Genomic DNA, 23,557 nt, shown 5'->3' on the forward strand with positions numbered 1-23,557 from the left:
ACAAAATATAAAAGATAAAAAGAGAGACAAAAGAGCTAAGGATGGAGATCCTTCCCAGGAAGGTAATGTTAACAGAGGAAGTTTCCAGACACCAGGAAACCCTCGCACTGGCGGGTCTGGGGGAAGTGTTTGAATCTCGGAGGGCAACCTGACTGGAAGGGGAACAATAAATAAAACCCACAGATTATGTGCCTAAAAGCTGTGGGGCTGCCAGGGCTGGCAGGTGGCCCGGACCTGGGTTTCTGTTTCCCCTGAAATGGTGGGATTCCCCGCCCCCATCAGGTAACCTGGAGCCAGCCAATCAACATGCACCCAGTAAGAAACAAACGGAGAGCTGAAAAGCCCGCCAACGCCGGCTGGCGAAAGTTTGTGCCAATAAAGTTGCTTTGCAAACATGTAACCAATCCGCTTAAGCCAGCTACCAACTGCTTATGTTCACCCTATAAATTTATGTAACAGCTGGGGCTCGGGGCTTTTTTCTGACCCTGCACCACTGCGTTGGTTGCGGCAAAAAGCCCTGACTCGAGTCAGTAATCAACTTCCCTTTTTTGCAAATTGCATTGTCTTGGAAGCCTTCTCTCTTTCCGCTCAGGGATTCGGACTTCGGGCAAAACAAAAGCAACTCCCAGCAGAAAAGTACCCCAGACACCCGCATCCGCCACCAGCAAGTGGGGACAGAACGGAGAGGAGCGGGCGGCATTGCTTAGGGTAAGGACCAGGCCTGAGTGCCCTGAGGGCAATCAGAGGGAGCTTTTGTGAGTTACCAACTTAAACTGTGGGATGGCAAGAGAGAGAGAGAAAATTAACCGGTTTGAATACACTGCCGGCCGGCAGGCTGGCCGCAGAACAAAGGGTCTGAGCAAGTCCAGAGAAGAGCTCGCAGGCTTAGGACTGGTCCAGCCCCGCCAGAGGCTGGAGGCAGGGGGGAGGGGAAAGGGGCAGGCTCGGCCCCAAGGACCGCATCCCCTACCGCACTGCAAACAGGCCTCCACTTTCTAATCAAAGACCTCCTGAGATTCTGGATGGTCGACAACCGCCGGGAGGGTCGCGGCGAGACACAGGGTGCAGGCACCCAACCAGCGTGGGCGGGGACTGGGGTTGGGGACGCGGAGGGCAGAAGGCGCGCCACACCCGGGGAGAGTGCGCCCGTCAAGCGCCTGGCTGCCTGAGCTGCTCGGCCGGGGAAGGGACAAAAAGCAGGCGCGGCTTTTTGTTCCGCACTTTTGTGGAACACCCGAGGGCTGGAACCGCGCGCGGCGCAGGGCACGCGCCATATAGAGCAGCCGGGAGCCTGAGCAGCATAGAGGGGAAAGCAGCGCTAGCCCTTCCCCGCAGCGCGACGGAACTAGCGACCTGAATAAGAGAACACCTCCGCCCGCCTGTGTCAGGGCGGAAATTGGGCACTGAAGAGACCGGCAGACAGAAGCCAAATAAACAAACGGAACCACTTCAGAAGGGACCAGTGCAACAGATCAAAATCCCTGTAGATAACGTTGACTACACCAGAAGGGGCCTGTAGATATCGAGAAGTGCAGCTGGAACGAGGAGCTATCTGAAACTGAACCGAACTCACACTGACTGCGACAGCTCCAGAGAAATTCCTAGATATATTTTTACTTTTTTTTTTTTAAGTAAGAAAAAAAATTTTTTTTTCTTTCTCTTTTATTTTCTTTTGAAATTCCCTATTACTCCCCCATTACTCCTTAACTTTCATTTTCATAGATTTTTACGATTTTTTTAATTAGGAAAAAAATTTTTTTTCTTGTTTTTTTTTTTTTCTTCTTTTTTTGTCCTTTTTCTCTTCTATTTTCTATTTTTCTTTTTCTCTTATTTCCTTTTAAAGTCCTCTATTACTCCTCTACTACTCCTTAATTTTCATTTTCATTACACTATAATCTTACCAAAAAAAAAAAAAAAAGAAGAAGAGAAGCCCTATTTTTAAACCGAACTTCATATATATTTCTAAAATTTTTTTGTGTGTTTTGGTTTTTGTTTTTAACATAGTATTTTTAAGAGTCTAACCTCTACTCTAGATTTTTAATCTTTGTTTTTCAGTATATGATATTAAATTGTGGACATTTAAGAATCCAATATTCAGTTCCCATTTTTATTCAGGAGTGTGTTGATTATTCTCTCCCAATCTTGACTCTCCATTTTCTACCTCAGAACACCTCTATTTCCTCCTTTCCCCTTCTCTTCCCAACCAATTCTGTGAATCTTTATGGGTGTCTGGGCTACGGAGAACACTCTGGAAAAACGCACGTGACAGAAATACTCAGAGGTGCAGGATGAACAGTGAGGGAACTCTGCCGCTAAAGACACGTCCCTTGATATTTCTTGTTCTGACAGATTTGATCATCAAACCAATTGTGTGCTGGGGACAAGAATTCATACGTGAACGTCTACTTCAGTCCAAGCACTGGGTGAGATTAACCTACCTCATTTTATCCTCATTAATATTCTGCGACTGGATGGTGCTACTAACGCAAATTCATTCCACTACTCCACGGCTCCTCATTACTTAGGTCACCCTCTCCACACTCATAAGCAAATATAGCTAGGAACTGCTGGATCCTGGACTCCAACTAATGGCTGACATTTAAACTCTGGCCTGCTAGAAAACACTTTCATTCCTATTCTAATAGTAAGAAAAGGGAAGTCTTATTGGAAGGGTTCCATTCCAGCCCTTCTTATCCCTTTCTTGTGTCTCATGTCACTCACTGAAATAGCTGCTAATATTCTCACATATAACTGGAGACCCAGGCTCAAACAGACCAATCATTTTCTTGTTCAATCATGACATGTTGTTCATCTATATGGTTCATGCACTACGTGTGGGATACAAAGATGAATAAGACAGATCGCCCACAACTGGGAGGAACACAGGGACGGGGGAGGTCTGCGGTTGGGGAGACATGAGTGGACAAGCACAGTGAGAGAGCAGCGCACTGACAGGAGCGTCGGCAGTGGAGTCAGCGCTCTGGGCGCACACCCAGCCAGCTCAGTGAGGTCCCTGCAGGGGAGACGCACAGGTGCCCTGGGGGTGGAAGGGGAAACATGAGATGGCGTGGGGAGACTTTCTAGAGGTCCTGGGAAACTGAGTATGAGGTTCTCCTCCAAGAAGACATGTGCAGACACATACAGCTTGAAACAGAAACAAGGCAGCAGGAAGTACTGTTTACAAGCAAAATCATAATGAATTAAATCATGGGGTAAGATAATAATCAATGAAACAAAATGCTTTACATGAGATGTGTAAGGGAAAACAGATTTTTAACATTACTCAAAAGCTCTGCTTCCCTTGTAGCTCAGTCAAAGAATCTGTCTGCAATGCAGGAGACCTGGGTTCAATTCCTTGGTTGGGAAGATCCCCTGGAGAAGGAAATGGCAACCCACTCCAGTATTCTTGCCTGGAGAACCCCATGGACAGAGGAGCCTGGCAGGCTACAGTCCATGGGGTTGCAAAAGTCAGACACGACTTAGCAACTGAACTACTACAAAAGCTCTAATATAAAATTAGAGAACAGTAAAATTCTCTTTCTCACTATAAACACACAGTATGCTTTTAAGAGTTTAGCTCATGGTAGTGTTGAGCTAGTGTTTAGCTCATCCACATCAGCTAATACAATTTTGAAACTTTGTTAATTTTCAACCACACAGCTAGAACAGTAAAGCAGTTAAAGCAAGTTCCCTGAGGAAGACATTCTAATGTGCCCTTGTCTCTTTTCTGAAATTCTTTCCCTATCCTGTTTCTCCCATGTTCTTTATCTGGTGCTCACCCCAGGCCACCATAAATAAACATGCACACACATCACTCCCCACGAACATTAGTCTTCCATTTGCAATAATCTTAACACCCAGGAATCACAATGTAAACACAATTATAAATCACAATTATCTAATCATAATTATATAAATAAATATAAATCACAATTATAAATGAATGAATGAACGAATAAATAAATAAATGAGTAGGATTCCTTAAAATCAGCTGACTTTTTAAAAGGCGGGGGGGGGGGGGGGGGGAAACAAGAATGAAACCAGTTTTTCACTTCCTGCTTGCTCTTTTACCACAAAAGGAGCTGAAGTCTAGGTTGCAGATTTCAACAAGCAAACTGCCAGACTCGGGGAATGAACCTGCCCTGCTTTCTCCCTCATCTCTCTGGAGGAAACTGAAGGCAGGAGCTTGGCCTCAAGGAGACAGGTAAGTGAAGGAAAAGGAGAGAAATGGGTAGATAGAGAGATACAACCACATACTCAGAGACTAAAATAAAAACAGAAATTGATGAAATGGGAATAGGGACAGTCAGAGATCAAAGCAGATTAAGGCATGATGAGAACACAGATATGAATCTAACATTCTCCTTGTTCCAATAAACAGCTCCAAATCTGAAGGAAAGGGAGTACATTATCAAAAGAGACAAACAATTTGGTAACTTCTATCCACAAATAAAAATAAATCTACACTGACATAAAAAGAGACTTTATTTGAAAGGATTATTTAAATAAAGGGAAAGAGTATTGTCACAGAGAAAACAATTCAAACAGAACTGCAAGCATCTCAAAGGACAGGCAGAAAGGAATTTTCTTTTGTAGGGAAGGGTCAACAGGCTAGAAAGAACACAGAATAGAAGGTGTGTATAAAAGGAAGTATTTTTATTCTTAGGGGAGTTCATTAAGGAGGGGTTGTTTGCTGGATCAGAACGAGGATGGGTCAACCTTAAGGGGGCTAAAAAGAAGAGAGGTTTAATTAATGTTTAGTTTCAAACACTCCAATTGATCAGGGGGACAAACAGCTCAGTGAAAGTTTTATGAGGTAAAGAATCGAATTTAAACAGTCTTTGTCTGATGGTATATTTAAAATAAGTAATGAAGAAAGATCTATTGTATAGCAATAAAGAAAGAAAGAAAGAAAAGCAGTTAATTTTTAAAAAGGGGGTCTGTGTCTGGCCTCCCTACAAGTAACAGAGGAACACACAAATGAGTCTTACCTAAGTCATATGCAAAAAGGTGGCTCTTTGCAGTAAGTTAATTCTCAGAACACCAAAGGTTGCATGGAATTCTTTTAACCGTCACTGCTTTCCAAGAGCAAAGGACTCATGAAAAGTTGAACTTTACTATGACTCATGTAAGTAAGAGGTGCTATGGTAAATACAGAGAAGAAGGGAACTAACTGGACCTGGAAGAATAAAGGAAGGCTTCACAAATAACGAGAATTGGGTTAGGAGTATAGTGTCCAGGGAAATGCTCATCTAATATAATATTTTGCTGATCTAATATTTGAATTGATATAAAACAGACTAACAGGATAAAGATAAGTTTAATTACATACTTACAGAATCCCCACCAAGACTCAAAGATGGACTGAAAATTGAGGCATAAATACCATCTCAAGCTAAGGAGAAGGCAGTAGGGGTCTGGGGCTTCATAGAGGAGGGAGACAATTAAGAAGTTGGGCAAAGCAAATGATTGGTAAGCAAATGTTTGAGATGCTGTGCAAATATGTCTTTCTGATAAAAAAGCTGTCTCTGGTAATAGCTCTTTCTGGTACAGAGTTAGTCGCTCAGTCCCTCCAACTCTTTGCTACCCCACGGACTGTAGCCCACCAGGCTCCTCTGTCCATGGGGTTCTCCAGGCAAGAATACTGGAGTGGGTTGCCATTTCCTTCTCCGAGACTTTCTGGTACAGGCCCTCTATATAATTCTTTTAGGCAGTTCAAGGAGAGGTGAAAAAGCTTTTTCCTGAGTCTGCTGGGTCTTAATTGCCTTCTGCTCAGAACAATCCACATGTCAAAGTGGCAGATTTGGAGGTGGCATATTCTGCTCCACCTCAACATACAGGGTTAAAAAAACTATGAGATTGAGGAAAGATGACAGAGTACAGCTTTTAAGGGAAGAAAGTGAATTAGAAGTTTGGAAAAGGCAAAAGAGTGGTTGTAAAAAAAATTGGGTTGGGACTTCCCTGGCAGTCCAGTGGTTAAGACTTCGCTTTTTGAGGTTCGATCCCCAGTAGGGGAGCTAAGATGCCACCTGCCTTGCAGCCAGGAAACCAAACCATAAAACAGAGGTAATATTATAACAGAAGGCTCAGACAGTAAAATGTCTGCCTACAATGCTGGAGACCCGGGTTCAATGCCTGGGTCGGGAAGATCCTCTGGAGAAGAAAATGGCAACCCACTCCAGTACTCTTGCCTGGATAATCCCATGGACAGAGGAGCCTGGTAGACTACAGTCCATGGGGTCACAGAGTTGGACACAACTGAGCGACTTCACTTCACTTCAAAGAAAAAAAGAGGGGACTGGGTTGATTGTTGCCAGATTGTAAGGGGGATTGAATGCTAGGGCCAAGTAATTTGATCATATTATAAACCAATGAGGACTTCTCGAGTGTTGCAAACAAGTTAATGACTTACCTATGAGTTTCAGGATGCACTATGAAAGGTGGGCCATACAAGGATAGAGATACAGATTTGAGAGCTCCTTATACAGAGCAGTCAAATAGCATAAACTAATGCCCGGCATTTGATAGGTAACTAACAGGGACATAGTTTATGTGAAGAAGTAGGAAAAAATGGCTTCCAAGAAATAAAAGTTACCCACATCACCATTTGCCCATCAAAATGGAATCATACCCCCAAAGGCCAGAGTTAGGAATTCAAAATAAGTTTCTAACTGGATAAGCCATTCAACACCATAAATCAAAGTCCAAAGAGGAGCTACAGAAATAGTAAAATCTACAATAGGCGGTAGAGATTAAGAGGCAAGCTAACATGTTGTTACTTTTTTCTTTTTTATTGAGATATAATTCACATATAATATTAGTTAAACTGTGCAACATGATTCCATATGTGTATCTATTGCAAAATGGTAACACACAGCAAGCCTAGTAAACATCCATCACCACACAGTTATAGTTTACTTTTCCTTATGATGAAAAATTTTAAGGTCTTCTTAGCAACTTTCAAATCACATACTGTATTCTCAACTATAGTCATCATGCTGCACATAACATCCCCAGGACTCATTCCTTTCATAACTGGAAATTTCAGCCTTTGTACCTCCTTAACCCATTTTCCGTCCTCCTCTCAAAACCTCTGGCAACCAGCAATCTCTTCTCTGTATCATTTAGCTTCTTTTTGGTTATATTATGTTTCGTTTTAGCTTCCATATGTAAGTGAGATCATATGGTATTTATCTTTGTCTGACATTTTACTTAACATAATGCCCTCAAGAATGTTGTCACAAATGGCAGGATTTCTTTCTCTCTCTCTCTCTCTTTTTTTTTGCTGAATAATATTCCATTAGAAATGTACCACACTTTCTTTATCCATCCATCCATCAATGGACATTTATGTTGCTTTCAACTTTGGTTATTGTAAATAATGCTGAAATGAACCTGGTCAGGGATGGGTAGGATCTTTTCAAATTAGTATTTTCTTTTCCTTTAGATAAATACCCGGTGGTGTCACTGGTGGATCATGATATTTGATAGAAACTGGAAAAGGCTAGACACTGCATAAAGAGCCTAAAGCAGCTCACGATTAGCAGCAGAGTCTTTGAACACATATTCTCTAACTACATGATCAAAAGCAGTCTCAGGTTACTCTCCATCCAATTATCTGATTGTTTCTTTGCTAACACTTAACCTGAAATTATTTTCCTTCTCCAAATATTTTGAAGTTTATGGTCTGCTTCCCTCAGGTAGAGGTAAACACTGTAAAGGCAGGGATCTAACCTGCCTTATTCATTAGTCAACACTCAGTACCTAAAACGTTTCCCAGCATGCTGCAAGCCCTCAATAAATACGTGTGAAATAAATGCTGACATTTAAAAAATCTTTACCAAACTTCCAATCAGCAGTACTTGTATGATCTCATTCACTCAGAGGCACTTTATCATCATGGGTACAAGAGAGGAGAGATGGTCAACAAAGAGGAGCTCCCAGATTTAACAGGATAGAAAGCTGGAAAGGCTCCCTGGACTGGATAATTAGAATGTGAATATCAGGTTTCTAGACAACTTTTTCTAGAAAAAGGTGAGGGCATAAATAATAATAAGTGGATAGGATGCATTCAGGAATTTATTTCATCAAAAAACATTTACTGAGTCAGAAGTGCTAAATTTGAAATTCCTTTTTGAGAAATCTGGCAAAAAGAAATACAAAGAAAAGTTTATGGAGAAGGCAAGATCCACTCTATATTTAAACAAAATGGAAAGATGTGTGTTTTCTTATCCAAAGTGAAGCAACCTCAAAAGTAAAATACTAAAGATATTTCAGACCCAAGATAAAGAAAAGAAAAAAGAAAAAAAGAAAGAAAAAGCCCAACGGGAGGTGAGTAGCAGCAGGATTTAGAGGACAGAGTTAGTATTGCAAAGAGGTTAGGGATGCCTCTTCCTTAGGGACCAGAGAAAAGAACATAAGAATGGATAATAGAGTCTTAATTTGAAGGTGACAATCTTTGAAGATGAGGAAGGTCTGACCACATAGCTTCTACACTCTGTAGAAATGGAAAGGGACATCATCAAATGTGAGAGGAGCCTCAAATAATGCTCTCTTTGATGTAATCTTTCCTGCATTCATAGACCCGTCTCAATGCTTCTGGACTATTGATTCAAAGGATCTACTCCACCTTTTTCATATTTATCTCTCTTACCCCATTGTCTCTAAAAGTGCCTGGCACTTAGGAGTAGACCAGTAAGTGTAAATTATATGTAAAATTATGAAGATGAGTTGTTTGATTGTGGGAAGTGAAGAAGAGAATGAAAAAGAATCAAACTAGACTTTTTTGGGGCCTGAGAAACTGGGAAGATGGCAATAGAATGGATGCGTTGAGAAAACAAAAGGCAGAAAGAGGTTTAAACAAGTTACTGGGTGCAAGCTGGGATGCAGTTGTATTCCACCTCAAGGGTCTCACATGCTGGTAAGAAGTACAACTCTGTCCTAGGCTGTTCCCATGCTGCTTTCACATTCCCTTGGGACCCCAGGGATTCAACTTTTTTTCATCAGTCTTCTTAGTAATCCAAAAACATCCTCTACACACTTGGCTGCTCCTGGTTCAGGTCCCAGTTCAGTTTCTTTCTGTCCTCAAGACAATGCCTCATGTTTCAACTGTAGCTAAGGCATTTGCTACTAATCGCTAGGTATGTGAAGGCAAAAATGTAAAAACCAAGGAAAAGGAAAAAATCTTCTCTATGTGGTTTTAGAATGCTCCCAGAAGCCTCACTAGTCTAAAAGTAAATTAGAATATGGGAATAAAATGGTCTCAAGGAAGTCATGTCTACGTGTAAGCATACACTCCCACATAAATGGGCCCTATGTTCTTGCACTTGAAAGGTCCCACAGAAGATGGAATCATATTGCTTCCTCTATCCTAGTTTAAAATTATTTTCTTATTTTTATGTCAATTTTATTGAGAAATAACTTATGCACAAAAGAATGCATACATTTAAGGTATACATTTTGATGAATTTTGCCAAGTTGAAACCACTAAACCCTTGAAACTATTTCCGCAATCAAAACATAAAATATTTTCATGATCCCCAAAAATTTACATTGCCCCTTTGCAGTCTATTTCTCCCTCTGCTCCAGTCCCTGGCAATCAGATATGCTTTGGATTACTATAAATTAGTTTGCATTTTATATAAATGGAATAATACAGGAAATATTCTTTTGTTGATGGCTTCTTTCACACAGCATAATAAATTTACAATTCAACCATGTTGTTGATTGTATGAGTAGTTATGCATTTCTATTATTAACCAGTATTTTATTGTATAGCGTATTTTGTTTAGCTGTTGGACTAGCCAGAAAGTTCATTCAGGGGTTGTTACACAAAAACCCAAAAGAACTTTTTGGCCAACCCAGTATCTACCTATCTATGGACATTTTGAGTATTTCCAGTTTTTAGCTATTATGCAAAAATCTACTATGAACATCTATACACAAATCATTGTGTGGACAAAATTTTTTCATTCTCTTGAATAGATATCTAGAAGTGAAATGTCTGAGTCATATGGTATGTGCATGTTACACAAGTGCCTAACAAATTTCTGAAATGGTTACTACCAATAGTGAGGCATGTTCTAGCTGTTCTACATCCTCTCTGACATTTGATATTCTGTCTTCTTAATTTTAACCTTTCTAATGAGTTTGTTCTGTTTTCTCATTGCAGTTTTAATTTGAATTTCTCTAATGACTAATGATGTTGACCATCTTTTCATGTACTTACTGACCACTCAATATCTTCTTTTATGATATCAGCTATTCAAACACATTGCCCTGTTCTTACAGCATTTTCTTACATATTATTGAACTGTAAGAGTCTTTATATAATTTGGATACCAGTTTTTTATCAGATATATTCATTGAAAATATTTTCTTCCATTCTTTAGGTCGACCTTTAATTGCCTTAATGCAATTTTTAGAGAGCCAAATTTTTCATTTTGATTGTCTAATTGATCAGTTTTTTTATGGCTCATGATTTTAGTGTCCTAAGAAAGTTTTGCCCACTGCAAGGCCAGGAATATTAAAATTTTTCACTCTTCTTTCATCCAGAAGTTTAATAGGTTAATTTTACATTTCAGTTTTGGTCTATTTTGAGTTATTTTGGGTGTGGTATAAAGCAGGGTCAATGATCAGGTGTTTTCCACATGGATCCAATTGTCCCAGCACCATTTATTGAATAGATTTTCCATTCCTCTTTGCAAATCGGTGTAGCATATATGTACGCGTGTATTTCTAGATCCCCTATACTCTTCCATTTCCACTGACCTATATCTGTCTTCACTACTACCATCTTGTTCTTGGTAGCTGTACATAAGTCTTAAAATGAGACAATGTAATGACCTCTTTTTTACATACACACCCAAACCACATATACATGTGCAATTTACTTAGGACAAAAGAGTCACAAAAATTCTGATTTCTGAGAGAAGACATCTTGAGTTTGAATAGCTCAAAGCTTCTTGACAATCTCAGCAAGTTGGAATTAATAGTATTCATGAACTTTAACAAGTTAGAGTAACATATAGATTAGAAAAATGAACAAATATCTGTACTTTTATAGCATCTATGTCATCAACTATATCCCTTCTGCTGAATTTCTGCTAAATATGGCTGAGAGACCTATTCTCCACAGTCTTCCTCTTTAGAACCTGAGGCTGTGTAATAGAAAGGAAACTTTGAGTTAGGGGATGTCAGAGAAGATCTCTGAATACAAGTTATCTGATGTTCTTTTTCTGTCACATAGATGTCCACACAACTTTATCTGTGGTTTTTTTAGACAACAGGAAATTAAACAAAGAATTATGCTCTCCTTTTTTACAGGGGACAAGTCATTTAATAATAAGCCTAAGTTTACCTGCTAGTCTCTGAAAATCTCCATTTCCCAGTGGCCTGACCCTTACCCTAAAGGACTACAAGTCTTTCTCTAGTCCCGTCCAACTGTACCCTCAAATCTGTCTCAGACCAACCATCTTCAGGCTTTTTAGCTCTGGAAATAACAAACAGGTTCTCAAGGGTTTTTCCATATAAGGTCTGAGATTATCTGTTTCTGTTTATGTGACGATGAAAGATTTGAGCCCAATAACCATAAAACATGTGCCTGTGACTTTACCCTGATTAGGAACAACACAGATTAACTTGACAGTCCTCCTGGGATGGAACAAAGACTGCTTTGGTCTTTTTCCTGGTCTCTTTGATCCTTCCTCCACTGACCAATGATTTCTCAACCCATAGAGAGGATCATGCCATGAGATTAGAGTCTACCAGTATCTATAGTTTAATGAAGTATCACAAATTGACCACATAAGCATGCGCAGATGGAGTATTAGAACACTGCCCATATTCCAGAACAATCTCTCATACTCTTAGCTACTTCTTATCATTAATCTCTCTACTTCCTAACAGTTTACACTAGTCATTACTCAGACTTGTGATGTTACAAATTCATTTTGGCAGGTAGTTATCTTTCTGTATATGCAATCATATTATATGTATTCTTTTGTATTTGGCTTGTTTCCAAACTTAAAACTGTGAGATTTGCCCATATTGTTTTGTATCACCATGATATTGTTTTTATTATTGTATGAATATGTCACTTTTTATTTACCATGAGACTCTGAAAGAACATTAGGATTGTTTCCAATTTTTTACTTTGATGAATAGTGGTGCTGTGAATATTCTGGTGGATATGTCTTGATGTATGTTTACACACAGTTCTACTGGCATATACATAAGGATAAAAAACTTGACTTATTTTTGTCACTTATTTACATGTACCCATAATTTCTTCCTTTGAATTTTTTCTTGTATACTTTTGTGATACCAATTGAGATTTCTTTATTTCATTTTATTATTTCATTAGTTAGGATGATGGACAGAGAAGTCTGGGGGACTACATTCCATGTAGTCACAAAAAGTTGGACATGACTGAGCATGCACACACAGAGAGAGAAAGGAATCACCCTTTTATGTCATTACTAACTTTCATTCTTATCTGTCACGTTCAAAAATAAATTTTTACCAGCTTGGTACATTTTCACTGTCATTACCACCAAACACACACACACACACACACACACACACACACACACACACACACACACACACACACACACAGAGTATCCTCACCTATACCACCTCATCCTGTATTGAGCTAACTGGAATTTTTAAAGTTTTTATTGATGTATAGTTGCTTTATAAATTTTGTGTTTTTTTAACAATTTATAACAATTGTGTTAGTTGCTACTGCACAGCAAAGTGAATCAGCTGTACAAATACATTTATACTCTCTTTTCTGGACTTCCTTCCCATTTAGGTTACCACAGAGCACTGAGTACAGGTTCCTGTGCTATACAGTAGGCTCTCATTTGTTATCTATTTTATACACAGTATGTATATGTCAGTGCCAACCTCCCAATTCATCCCATCCTTCTTTCCCCCCTTGATATCTATATATTTGTTCTCTACATCTGTGTCACTATTTCTGCTTTATAAATAAGATCATCTATGGCAATTCTTTCAAATTCCACATATATACATTAATATATGATATTTGTTTTTCTTTTTTTTGACTTAATTCACTCTGTATAAAAGTCTCTATGTCCATCCACATCTCTACAAATGACCCATCTCCTTCCTTTTTATGACTGAGTAATATTCCATTGTGTGTATGAACCTTCTTTATCCATTTCTCTGCTGATGGACATTTAGGTTGGTTCCATATTCTGGTTATTTTAAATGGTGCTGCAATGAACATAGGGGTGCATGTGTCTTTTTGAAATATGATTTTCTTTGGGTAACTGCCCAGTAGTGGGATTGCTGCGTCACATTTTGGTTCTATTTTTAGTTTTTTAAGGAATATTTATACCATTCTCCTTAATGGCTGTATCAATTTACAATCCCACCAACAGTGCAAGGGGTTTCCCTTTTCTCCATACCTTCTCAAGCATTCATTGTTTGTATGAACTAGCGACAATTTTCATTATAACTGTTTTTAATTTTTACCTTATACAATAAAAATCATTTACACTAGTAACTTTACTTTTTCCTTTGCTAATTTGGTTGACAGATAATCTTAGGATCCAAATCATACACCTTAAGAATATTAAAAATAATGCTATAATATCATGTAGCAATACCATGCTGTTACTGGGATCTCTGACATCTGTCTGCTTTTATTAATAAGATATCTGTAAATAACCAAGATTGTTCATTTGTTTAATATTCAAACTCCTTACTATCTATTCTATGAACTGGAGAGTGTTTCCAGGATCTATTAAACAGAGTTGTTTCTGTTGTTGTTGTTAACTTCATACAACATTTGATCTAAATTTTCATTATGGACAATCAGGCCTACTACAGCTCTGGGAAATAGTCTACTTTTTTCTTTGATCATTTCTAAAATTATCAGAAATTTCAGGTAATTTTTCAGGTAATTTCAGGTAATATTAGACTCGGTCATATGTCAGCAGCACTTTTGGATCTAGCCTACCTGTCTTCTTAAAAAGCTTTATAGCTCTGCACACACATTTCCATTTCTTTATCCTTTGAAGTTAAAGTGTTAAAACATTTAACTCAGTTGAACATTCTAGCACACTAGTTGAATTTTCATGTGTATTCACTCAAATACTGAGATAGAAAGAATACCTCAACTGGAAACTAAGAAGTAAAGAGAGTCAAATGATACATCATCATGTTCAGGCCAACAGAAATGGCAAATTTATTTTTTACACTCTCACCTTGTCTCCACTAAAAAATGTTTTCTTAGAATAGAGTTTTTTCCAAAATGTGATTTACCACTTGGCAGCATTTGTAAAATGAATGTTGAGGTGTTTATAAAAGCCATAGTTCCTGAGCAATAAGCTAGATCTTCCATGTCAGATTCTCTGTGAGTGGGGCTGGGAATCCACATTTTTAAGATGTCCTCAGGTAATCATTATGCAATATAAAGTCTGAGGACAACTACTTTGAAAGATTAACTCATGTTTTTAACTTTAAATTGGTTTAAAACCAAGTCAAGTTCAATCAGTCAGAAGAGTGAGGACATTACAATCCTTAACACTCGCACTAATTTGCTGCAATTTCTGCCTTATTTGAATAGATTCCTGCCTTCTTTAAATCTATCGCTATAATTTGGCACTCAAATGGACCAAAACTAAACACTTCCTTGGTGACTCAAACGGTCAAGAAACTGCCTGAAATGCTGGAGACCTGGGTTTGATCCCTGGGTTTGGAAGACTTCTTGGAGAAGTGAATAGCAACCCACTCCAGTATTCTTGCCTGGAGAATTCCATGGGCAGAGGAACCTGGTGGGCTACAGTCCATGGGGTCACTAAGAGTCAGACATGACTAAGAGACTAACACTTTCACTTCATTTTCATATGATAAGCAAGGTAGAGAAATCATTGATAAAATCCGAAGAATGGGTAAAAAATCTACCTCTAGCCCAAAAGTCCTTCACTGTAGGCAACAGCAAAGTAGACAAGAACTAAAAGAATCTTTTCTTCTCCTCAACCTTCTTCCTACTACACATACCTCTACTTCTCTTTCATTGACACAACACCAGGATCAGCTCTAAGGCACACAAAGCTACAAAGAATGACTCATTGACATTGGAAACTATAAGGACAAGTGCCTTATACACAAGTGCTCAAATATACACACTATTTTATATGTATTTTTCTTAGAGAATAAGTCAGTGAAAGACAAAACAGGATCTTCAACAATGATATATACTTCTATGACTATTACTATTACTAGATCCTTGCTGGAACTGACAAACTTGATTGTTATGTGACTTCAAAAATTTCTTCCCAGACACTCTAGTTGGAGGTGGAAAGGAGGGATCCTGGTATACAACTTAACTGTAAAACTGATTTACTCTTGAGGAAAATACTAGTGTGTTCTAGACCTACATACACCTAGTAAAGGCTTCTGCATTCATCTTCAGCAGAGATCATTTTGTTAGGTTACAATAGATACCAATTATTCAGTCTTTAGCAAGAATTAAATATATGGATTGATTTCCACATGACACTTTCTGTAGTCAATCTAAAATCTTACTTTTACCATGCTGCTTGGTGATCAAAGGTTGTGTCCATTGGGGTATAAACCAATGCTCTCAAATCACAGGCAGATCATCTCCTAATGTGGGGCTATATGCATAGTGTGCCAGTTCCCTTCAGGGAAGGTAATCTTGAAAAATGTCTTCTGACACATTCAACCCCTACCCAACACTCAGCACAGTTACTCATGCAGAATGAAGAATGACAGGAGCCTGACAGTGTAACAGGACAGACTCCTCAGCTTTCCAGTGTCACAACAATATCTGTCCAAATCTGAACCAGACCGTCCAGTGGAAACAATCATTGAGAAGTCTACCCTCCTCCCTATGTGCCTTTGTCTGTGCTCTCGAACTGACAGCTCTGAGAATTCTAGGTCAGTAGACTTAGTCTTAAAAGTCTTAGAAGGAAAAAGCAGCTACACCTACTGTCCCACATTTTTTGTTCCTTCCTAACTTATATAGAGGTCGATGACTATGGGATTTCAAATGCTGAAGAGGCCTTCTTTGGGTTACAGTCTCCCACTTCTCCTAAAGGAAAGAATCTCCCCATTTTGAGACAAGTAAATTATAGAATTGCTAAAACATTAGAAGAAAAGACAAACAGCATCTCATTAACTTTCAGTCTATACCAAAATGTTGAAAGTTATTTTCCATGTTGCAGCAATTGCTATTTACTACTATTTCCTAATTGGAAATTGGAAATTTCCAAATTGCTATTTCCTAATATTGCCTGTTATCTCATGGCAGAAGCTTCAGGAGATGGGAAGTCACTTCTGAAAGAAAACCTACAGGATCAGCGTTCCTGACTGCAGTTGTGGTATGTAGTTTCTGGTTAAAGTAAAAATCAAACAAACAAACAAAAAACAAAACTTGGCCTTAATTTTGACCCTTAAGTCTTGATCTTTCCTTTCATTCTTCAATGTATGTAAGCTTCCCAATCTTTATTGGACTTGACATATTATCATTAAACCCTATATTTATCTCCCTGGAGTGGTGGATCTGACATTCTACTTTCAGTCTTCATGGTCTCCTGGAGATGGGAACCTGCTTCTACCTTGGGGAGCTTCTCTTTTTCCTACATTTCCATTCTTGGTCCCATAGGATGCTCTAGTCCTTGGAATTTATTCATCCCATTCAAACAGCCTTTGTCTCGTTTCATGATGTTTTCCCTGATACACTTGCCACTTTTCAGGTTACTTTAGTTCATAGGCCAATCTTAACTGAATATCATCTCTTAAAATTTGCCTCTACCACCTGGAATAGTTATAGACTTCAAATGAATTCCATGTACAGAACAGCTCAGTTATAATCCTAAGTCACCTAAACTCTAAGTCCCTTTGGTCAACTAAAAGGATATCTTGATGGTTATATGTATCTCCATAGAACAGCCATCTTACTTGGTTGGATGGCATATGTTCCCCAGGATATGCTTCTCTCGTAATTCCTTTCTATACTCTACCTTGATGAATTGAGAAATTCCCTGAAACCTAATCTGCATATGTATTCCCTCCAAGTTCTCTGGTTTAGGTCTTCAAGTCTCCACTAACGGTTCCTCTCTCCAGATTTTCCTCAACTGTGAAGCATGCTCTCATAAGTAAGAGATTCCGATTCTCCTTTGGCTAGGTGGTGGCAAACTCCTTTAGATCCTCCTCCCCTTCAGTGGGATTTACCTCATTGAGTCCCACATCCCCCTGGGCACTAAGACTGCGGTTCCAACAGAGACTTTAGAAAAATAAAAGATAGGCGGTGTTACCATTTATTGAGCTCTTAGTCTGCGTCACACACTGGACTGAGGACCTCACACACGTTAGTTACCACTTGGCAGGCAGATGAGGGCAGCTCCGTGATTGCAGGCCCACCTGATGGCCTCCCTTTGCTGCTCAACAGCAGAATGTGCCATAGGTGAGGGAATTTTCAGATAAAATGAAGGACCCAAATCAGCTAGTTTTGCTTTAGCCAAAAGGAAGATTATCCTGGATAGGTTCAACTTAATCAGGCAAAAGGCCTTATAGAGAAACTAAGCCCTTCTTTAGAGATAATTTTCCCTCCAGCTGACTTACAGAAGTAAGCTATCATGGTGAAGGAAGGCCTATGGAAGATAATGTGGCCAAGAACTGTGAATAGTCCTAAAATCTCAAGAAAATTAATTCTGTTAATACGTATAAGCTAAGAGCAGTTTTTTTAGTTGAAGCTCTAGATGAAAATACAGCTCAGTCAACACCTGGAGTGCTGCCTTACAAAACCTCGAGTACAGCACCCAGCTAAGTCATGCCAGACTCCTGACAGAAACTGGGATATATCTGTGTTTTGAGATCCTAAATTTGTGGTAATCCACTATAAAACAATATAAAAATAATACAGATTTTGATGCCTAGAAGTGGTACCTAAAAACTTTGAAATAGCTTTGAAATCAGTCAAGTGAGCAGAGACTAGAAGAACTTTGAGAGAAAGCCTGTATGTTTTCAACAGACTGTTGGTAGAAATCTAGTCTTTAAGGATGCCACAGTGAGAGTCAGAGGAAATTGAGGAACATGTTATTAGAAACAGAAGGAGGAAGATTCTTGTTATAAAGTGATTAAAAAACTTAGCAAAATTATATCCTGGAGTTATGTTCAAGAAAATACTTCAAAGCTGGTTTTACACTTAGGGAGACTTCCAAGTAAAGTATTAAAAGTGACTCTTGAATTCTTTTTTTGATTTATGATAATATGTGAGAGGAGAATGATAAATTGAGGAAAGAACTATTAAACAAAAAGAAATCAAGACCATACGATTTTGAAATTTCTCACCATCTGTAAGAATTAAGAGATTCACAGTCTTAATCTCTGTTTCATATGATTGTACTTTTCCCTAAAACTTCAGAAAGATTAAAAGGTGAAGGAATCAGGCACAAAAATAGGCCTTCCTATCGTTTTAAGGATAAAGGTTCCTTATCAAACTAGAAATAAAACTACCATATGACCCAACAACCCTACTAGTGGGCTATATATACCCTGAGAAAACTGTAATTGAAAGAGACACCTTTACCCCAATGTTCACTGCACCACTATTTATAATGGCTAGGACATGGAAGCAAACTAGATGTCTACTGATAGATGAATGGATAGAGTAGCTGTGGTATATATATAAACAGAATATTACTCAGCAATAAAAAGGAATGCATTTGAGCCAGTTCTAATGAGGTGGATGAACTTAGAGCCTATAATACAGAGTGAAGTAAGTCAGAAAGACAAAAACAAATATGGTATATTGGCACACATATATGGAATCTAGAAAGACAGTATTAATGAACCTATGTATATGGCAGCAATGGAAACAATCCTAAAGATGAAGCTGTGAAAGATCTGCACTCAATATGCCACCAAATTTGGAATACTCAGCTGTGGCCACAGGACTGGAAAAGGTCAGTTTTCATTCCAATCCCAAAGAAAGGCAATGCCAAAGAATGCTCAAACTACCACACAATTGCACTCATCTCACATGCTAGCAAAGTAATGCTCAAAATTCTCCAAGCTAGGCTTCAACAGTACATGAACCGTGAACTTCCAGATGTTCAAGCTGGCTTTACAAAAGGCAGAGGGACCAGAGATCAAATTGCCAACATCCATTGGATCATCAATAACAGCAAGAGAGTTCCAGAAAAACATCTACTTCTGCTTTATTGATGAAGACAAAGTCTTTGACTGTGTTGATGACAACAAACTGTGGAAAATTCATAAAGAGATGGGAATACCAGACCATCTGACCTGACTCCTGAGAAACCTGTATGCAGGTCAAGTAGTAATAGTTAGAACTGGACATTGACAATGGACTGGTTCAAAAATTGGCAAAGGGGGCCCGGCCCCGTCTGCGCTGCCCGGTCCAGCGGTCCGCCGGGCCGCGGCGGCCCCCGGAGCCGCCACAGCTCCTGCGGGCCGCGCGCCCGCCGGCGCTGAAGAGACGGAGCTCGTGGCCCCCCGCGGAGGAGCAAGGGCGTCGATACGGTTCCAGAGCCGATTCCAGCGGTTCATGAACCACCGGGCCCCCGCCAATGGCCGCTAAAGCCAACTTGTTACGAACATGCTGCTAATTGTTACACACATGCGTTCCTCATTGTTCCGGCCATTGTGGCCAGTGCCCTCCTTCACCGGCTCTCTGATGACTGCTGGGAAAAGATAACAGCTTGGATTTATGGAATGGGCCTCTGCGCCCTCTTCATTGTTTCCACAGTATTCCACATCGTAGCATGGAAAAAGAGCCACTTCAGGACGGTGGAGCATTGCTTTCACATGTGCGACAGGATGGTCATCTATTTCTTCATTGCTGCGTCCTACGCGCCATGGTTAAATCTCCGTGAACTTGGACCCCTGGCATCTCATATGCGTTGGTTTATCTGGCTCATGGCAGCTGGAGGAACCATTTATGTATTTCTCTACCATGAAAAGTATAAGGTGATTGAGCTCTTTTTCTATCTCACAATGGGCTTTTCTCCTGCCTTGGTGGTAACCTCAATGGAAAATTCCCACCCCTGCCCTGACAGAACTTGGAATCAAGCAGAAAAATACAGTTCATATAAAATGAGAAGCGGCCATCAAGTTTTATGTCTCTGACTGGGGAAGGTGCAGCCTGCTCTGGAAGCACCTGTCAGAGGTGCCAGAGGAAGTGCTGTTTAAGCTGATTCAGGACTAATAGGAGCCAAGAGATGAGAGTGGTGCAAGTGGCATGGAGGATGGACACAGTGTGAAGGAAGTCCCGGAGGGCGGGCATGACGTGAAGGAAGTCCCAGAGTATGGACACGGTGTGAAGGCAGAGTCCCGGAGTACGGACACGGTGTGAAGGCAGAGTCCCGGAGTATGGACACGGTGTGAAGGCAGAGTCCCGGAGTACGGACACGGTGTGAAGGCAGAGTCCCGGAGTACGGACACGGTGTGAAGGCAGTCCCGGAGTATGGACACGGTGTGAAGGCAGAGTCCCGGAGTACGGACACGGTGTGAAGGCAGAGTCCCGGAGTATGGACACGGTGTGAAGGCAGTCCCAGAGTATGGACACGGTGTGAAGGCAGTCCCAGAGTATGGACACGGTGTGAAGGCAGAGTCCCGGAGTACGGACACGGTGTGAAGGCAGTCCCGGAGTATGGACACGGTGTGAAGGCAGTCCCAGAGTATGGACACGGTGTGAAGGCAGTCCCAGAGTATGGACACGGTGTGAAGGCAGAGTCCCGGAGTACGGACACGGTGTGAAGGCAGTCCCGGAGTATGGACACGGTGTGAAGGCAGTCCCAGAGTATGGACACGGTGTGAAGGCAGTCCCAGAGTATGGACACGGTGTGAAGGCAGAGTCCCGGAGTATGGACACGGTGTGAAGGCAGTCCCAGAGTACGGACACGGTGTGAAGGCAGAGTCCCGGAGTACGGACACGGTGTGAAGGCAGAGTCCCGGAGTATGGACACGGTGTGAAGGCAGAGTCCCGGAGTATGGACACGGTGTGAAGGCAGTCCCAGAGTACGGACACGGTGTGAAGGCAGAGTCCCGGAGTACGGACACGGTGTGAAGGCAGAGTCCCGGAGTACGGACACGGTGTGAAGGCAGAGTCCCGGAGTACGGACACGGTGTGAAGGCAGAGTCCCGGAGTACGGACACGGTGTGAAGGCAGAGTCCCGGAGTATGGACACGGTGTGAAGGCAGAGTCCCGGAGTATGGACACGGTGTGAAGGCAGAGTCCCGGAGTATGGACACAGTGTGAAGGCAGAGTCCCGGAGTACGGACACGGTGTGAAGGCAGAGTCCCGGAGTATGGACACGGTGTGAAGGCAGAGTCCCGGAGTATGGACACGGTGTGAAGGCAGAGTCCCGGAGTATGGACACGGTGTGAAGGCAGAGTCCCGGAGTACGGACACGGTGTGAAGGCAGAGTCCCGGAGTATGGACACAGTGTGAAGGCAGAGTCCCGGAGTATGGACACGGTGTGAAGGCAGTCCCGGAGGACGGGCACGGCGTGAAGGAAGTCCCGGAGTGTGGACACGGCTTGAAGGAAGTCCCGGAGACGGGGAAGCCGGAGCGTCTGAATGTGCTTATATGTGTGAGGGGTGTGACCGTGCAGGTAACACAAGTTCTGTGATGGAACCTGTGAGCGGGACAGAGACCATGTCAGAAGGAACCACACGGGCCATGTGAAGGAACAGGAACAGTACAGACGATGAAGACTCAGACCTTCGGTGTTGGCAGTCAGAATAACGGGTGTCAGAATCACCCTTCTACCACAAAGAGCTATAAAAGTGGGTAAAGTGCATGAACAACAATTTTTTGGCATTGGACACAGACATAGAGGACTATGATCATTGAGGAGAGAGAAACCAAAAGATGAGCTTCAAATGCACTGCAGTTTTCTCCCTGTGTGGAGTCCAGGAGCAGCTGTCTGGGTGGAGGAAGCAAACCAGCAATTCAGCTCCCCGGGCTGGGGCAGGGTCCTGGAGACGAGGGGGCTTCACAGAGAAGAGTCTCCGGAAATCTACAAAGGGATTTCCTTGAGTCCTTGCCCAGATACTGAGTGGCATTTGTGCAAGGCAAGACGCTGCATACCCTGGCTGAAAATAGCTATTGAAAGGCTGTGAAGTAAGGGGATATTACTGAATGAGCCCAGGACTGGAGACCCGAGTTCCAACCAGCCAGAATGGAGAGACCACGCAGAGCAAAACAAGTATTCCATGTGATCCTAGCAAGATCACAACAATAGATGGGATACTGCAGAAAACAAGATCAATGAACTTTAATAGGTCTCAGGCTGGGAGAAATTATTTGCTTTCTCTTTATGTATCTGACAAAGGATGTGTATGAAATACTGTAGCACTCTAAATCAGTAATAAAAAAGAGATACAAATATCTAGTAAACCCTTGAAAAACTGTCCAATGTCACCAGTCATCTAGGAAATCAGGGAAATGAAAATTAAAAGCTTACCACCACACCATACTGAATAGTTAAATTAAAAAGGCTGACACCACCAAATACCAACAAGGATGTGAAATAACTAGAACCTCGATCCATTGTTGGGGAAAATATAAAATGTAACCACTTTGGTAATTTGCTTAGCAGTTTATTATAAAATTAAGCATATATTTATAGTTCAGCAAAAATGAAAACATGTATCTACAAAAGGACTTGTAAAACAGTATAAGTATTAAATTTTATTCATGATAGCCCCCAAATGGAAAGGATAAACAAATTGTTTCTTTAAATTCAGTGAAATGCTAAGTAATAGAAAGGAATGAACGACTTATATACATTAGCACCTGCATGCATATATGTGTGTGCTTGCATGCAAAGTTGCTTTAGTCGTGTCCAGTTCTTTGTAACCCCATGGACTGTAGCCCGCCAGGCTCCACTGTCCATGAGATTTTCCAGTTAAGAATGCTGGAGTGGGTTGCCATTTTCTCGTCCAGGGGCTCTTCCTGACCCAGGGATTGAACCCACACCTCTTACATCTCCTGCTTTGGCAGGTGAGTTCTTCACCACTAGCACCGAAAATATTATATTGAGCAAAAAAGAAGCCAGACCCAAAACTCTACATACAGTATAATTCCATTTATGTGAGGTTCTAGAATGGAGAGGCTTAGTCTGTGATAATAGCAACAAGAACAGTGGTTGCCTTAGTGGAAGGGGTTGTCTAGGATTGGGAAGGGGTACCAAAGAACTTTCTGGAGTGTTAGGATATTTGTGTATCTTGATAAGGGTGATATGAGTTACATAGAAGTGTGCACTTCACAAAACCTTACAGTCCACTTAATATCTATGCATTACACTATATAAGTGAATCATCAATTTTTAAAAGACCTTCCTCCCTCTCACAAAAAGGACTATAACTTCAGGAAACAAAACACCTTGGTCTTGGTTCAAATCCTGATTCTGGTATACTTAAAAGCTCCGTGGCCATGGGTAAATTATTTAACCTCTATATATTCTAGGTTTCTCATCTGTAGAGTTGGGATAAAAATAGTACCTAATTTAGGGTTGTGAAGATT

At 40.8% G+C, this 23,557-nt stretch overlaps 1 protein-coding gene, 1 long non-coding RNA gene and 1 pseudogene across 3 annotated transcripts in view; 2 read left to right on the top strand and 1 right to left on the bottom strand.

The window, feature by feature from the left end:
• The window catches only part of LOC133060682 (uncharacterized), a 175,973-nt gene that overhangs the window by 28,365 nt on the left and 124,051 nt on the right, over positions 1 to 23,557 (bottom strand). The gene's annotated exons all lie outside the window — the stretch shown is intronic.
• LOC133060666 (interferon-induced very large GTPase 1-like) overlaps positions 1 to 23,557 on the top strand; it is a 59,625-nt gene that overhangs the window by 163 nt on the left and 35,905 nt on the right. Inside the window, exons 2-5 of the mRNA XM_061148303.1 lie at positions 593 to 708; positions 2,350 to 2,423; positions 4,080 to 4,204; positions 16,313 to 16,382. The gene's annotated coding sequence lies outside the window, so the exon portion shown is untranslated. The remainder of the gene's footprint in view (positions 1 to 592; positions 709 to 2,349; positions 2,424 to 4,079; positions 4,205 to 16,312; positions 16,383 to 23,557) is intronic.
• LOC133064531 (monocyte to macrophage differentiation factor-like) lies at positions 307 to 20,393 on the top strand (annotated as a pseudogene).

This window comes from Dama dama, chromosome 1 (genome assembly GCF_033118175.1).
Source record: "Dama dama isolate Ldn47 chromosome 1, ASM3311817v1, whole genome shotgun sequence".
NCBI classification, from domain to species: Eukaryota; Metazoa; Chordata; class Mammalia; order Artiodactyla; family Cervidae; genus Dama; species Dama dama.